This window comes from Leptodactylus fuscus, chromosome 1 (assembly GCF_031893055.1).
Source record: "Leptodactylus fuscus isolate aLepFus1 chromosome 1, aLepFus1.hap2, whole genome shotgun sequence".
Lineage (NCBI taxonomy): Eukaryota > Metazoa > Chordata > Amphibia > Anura > Leptodactylidae > Leptodactylus > Leptodactylus fuscus.
The window spans coordinates 281,495,423-281,498,866 of record NC_134265.1 but is presented as its reverse complement, the minus strand read 5'-3'; the positions used below and the strand labels follow the sequence as shown (position 1 = coordinate 281,498,866).

Genomic DNA, 3,444 nt, shown 5'->3' with positions numbered 1-3,444 from the left:
CATCTACACCCTGCACCTCTGCGGCGACGGGAGCATCCAGGGCTCCTCCTGTAGGAGGAGGGACCTGAAGAATACACAGAACGGACCCCCTGAAAGAATGCACATCTGGCTTCCATGTGGCTCATAAGCAAAGGAGACCCACAGATTACCCTAACCACACTAAGATTATTAAACTCCTTAGCACCTGTAACCATCACTATCAAGAATTTGCTGTAGGGATGAGGTAGGGGGCCCCGAACAAGATTCCACCGGGGCCCACAAGAATTTAGTTATGCCACTGGCCCACACCTATTACTTGCCACAGGCATCACATGCTTGAAACAAAGTTATTTACCACAGTTTTGAAAAGTTGCCAACAATTTTATCCAGCCCATTTGTGGAGTTTGTATGAAATTATGTCCAGTTTGCTTTCAGGGCTGCCAACACTTATGGCCATGATTGTATTTTGGAAAGTGTAAAAATATGGAAAGCTTCACAAATTTGCTTGTGATCCTAGCGCAGCAGCCATGCTAATCTCTGTATTGTTCTGTATGTGTACTGCCGAAGCGAGCATGGTAAAAATGAAATGAATTCTACTTGTTTTGTATAACAACAAAGAAAAATACTTTTCAAAGACTAAATAATATGCTAGAATTTTCTAAATTGTAAAAAAACAAAAAAAGCCAATAGAAACAGACTTGTTTTGTGATTTCTTTTTCATACTGGGTGGACGAGGGACTATACATATGGTATATGAAAGTGGCAAATTGATATGTAGATGCAGTACCTGGTGCTTACTGTACTACAGGACATATATTAGGTGTATTCCCAGGAGACTGATTTAAAATTTCTAAATTTCTCTTCTGGGCCTCTCACAGCCATCAGCTATTGATAATGTAATTTCTAAGCACAGAAATGTCTGTATGCAATTTACTAATTACCGTCAGACGAAATACAAAACGCAAGTGGAAATAAGAGTTTGTCTGGAATATACTCTAAAAACACCACAACACTTTAGTAGTGAAAAAGAAGCTTACTGCAGAAAATGGAAAGTTTTATAATGTGTCTGGTTTGAAAAAGTAAAGCAGAATCTAGAAAGTAATGGTCTTCTGAGTAGTATGGGGCCTGAATATCACCCAAATACTGGAGACCTATGAGACCTCTGTACGTCTTTAATTTCATATGGAGGCATACAGGGTTTTTATTCTCTCAAATTCCATGTAAAGCAACAAAAATAGAGTATTTGTGGTATGCTTTAGTAGCCCTCCCTGAAATGGTGGCATTCATGTTGTCCGAGGACACTGATTGCAGGCGTAATACAACAGAGACCTGCAGGCTGTGGTGCCTGCTCAGGTCCTGAGTGGCTGCCATATTTACAGTTCCTGCAAAGTAGAACACATTGCGAAAAAATACGCACAGCGGACACACTGCGATTTCCAAAACCATCACAGTCAATTAGACTGTAGGAAATCTCTGCGGACTTTTTGTGAAAAGCACTGATAGAAAGGGAGCCTTCACACGGAGTTACACTCCACTCATTCTGAACGTAAAACTCGTTCAGAATGAGCGCATAAAAACCAGATCCTATTGATTTCTATGGGTGCCGGCATACGCGCGTATCACATTGAAAGCAATAGGTAAAAAAAGCCTCCCATTGATTTCAATGGGGAGCGTGTGTATGCCGGCACCCATAGAAATCAATGGGATCTGGTTTTTACGCACTGATTCTGAACGAGTTTTACGTTCAGAATGAACAGAGCGTAACTCCGTGTGAAGGCTCCCAAAGACTGCAATGCGTTGCTGCCACATTTTTTTTCCTGCAGCACTTTTTTGCTGTGGCCTGCTACATGTGGCCTCAGCTTTAGACATTTCTCTTCTGTTAAATCCATTCTTGGCTTTGGCTAAAAAAAACCCAGCAAAATCTGCAAAAAAAAAAAGCAGCTTTTGAGCAACGTGGGGGCTTAAACCTACTTGGAAAAAACATAACTGTTTTAGCGGTCAATTCCCGACCTTCCTAATCCAGTACAAAGCAGAATACATGGTTTAGTTTGGAAGTGGTATAACACAGAACCTGTGGCTGATGCCAAAAACAAACACAAACTATGTGTTCATACATTCCTCATTGTTGCAGACATCCAGGAGAGGATTAAGAGAAGCCATAGGAAATCAATGCAAAAATTAGGCCAGCAGGCAGACATCAGCTGAACAACACATCAACATGTACTAAATTGTTTTACCTGAAGCCATAGTGAGTGTTAAGTTGCGAGGGTGATAAATAGAAGCGTGTATTGTATTGTATTTGGCTACTGGATATGACTGCACATGGCCATTTGGACACTTTATATATAATTAATATACAAATATTTATACTGGATCATGTCCATTGAAGTATGGGCTAGACCTCCAACAATGGTGTTGCAATGACTGCTCCCTAGGTCAACGTGAAATGGACCAACTCTGCACATGCCGAGAATGGCAGGAAGTCTGCTCTTTATACAGTCTCAGCAGAGAACAGGACTATGTATAAATCAGTTTACAGCCTCGCAATATAAACAAGATTATTCATTTACTGACAGCAGATTGGAAACTCCTGAGAAGTTTGCTAGTAAGTTCTATAACGTTTAATAGTGATTAAGAATTATATGTATATGTATCACCAAATGATTCTTTTCCTCTCTGAAATATTTTTGGAATAGTATTCTTGGCTTATTAACAAATAAAGGACAATATTGTTAAATTATTATTAATTGTCTATGTGTCTTCTTAGTATGGCTGCAGACTGCAGTGAGTCAGATGTCTGTTTACTTCATCCAATATACTAGAAACTCATAAACTAGAAACATATGAAGGCAAAAACAACAGCAGAATAACAACCCTGTACAGAATCTGTATCTTATTGTACATACCTTTACTTGCCAATATTACTTTAAGTTCAGCCTCTCTTTATAAATACCGTGATGGGGGTTTATGTTATCAAAGCTCAAAAGTACCATTTTGCCAAGTTTTTAGGAAACAAATTAATGCTAGGTTCACACTTGCGTCTGGTATTTGTCCACTTGCAAACTGTTTTAAAAAAAAAATGGTTTATTACAGAAAGGATTCCAAATGGTGATCCACAACGGATAACCGAATCCGTCTTTATAAGATGTCCATTCAGAAAAACTGACCATTTGTGTCAGTTTGCGTCTATTTGTGTATGCTTTTGACCAATCCGTTTTTTGCCTCTCTTCTTCATTCTTAGCATGCTCAGAGGGAAAGAAAAACAGATTGCAAAACTGACTTGAACAGATGACTATCCGTTTGTAATGTTTGTAATCCGCTTTCCATAGACCTCAATGTTAAAAAAGAAAAAACGGATTAGGGCTCGTTCACATCTGCGCTCGATCTCCGTCTGTTGGGTTTCTATCTTTTGCAGACAGAAGACAGAAACCCGACAGACAGTGTCCTGCCGGGGAATGTTTTGTG

The 3,444-nt window shown here is 39.5% G+C and overlaps 1 pseudogene; it reads right to left on the bottom strand.

Annotated features, from left to right (window-relative positions):
• Window positions 1–456: 456 nt before the first annotated feature.
• On the bottom strand, window positions 457–551 carry LOC142190924 (U6 spliceosomal RNA; annotated as a pseudogene).
• Window positions 552–3,444: the final 2,893 nt, after the last annotated feature.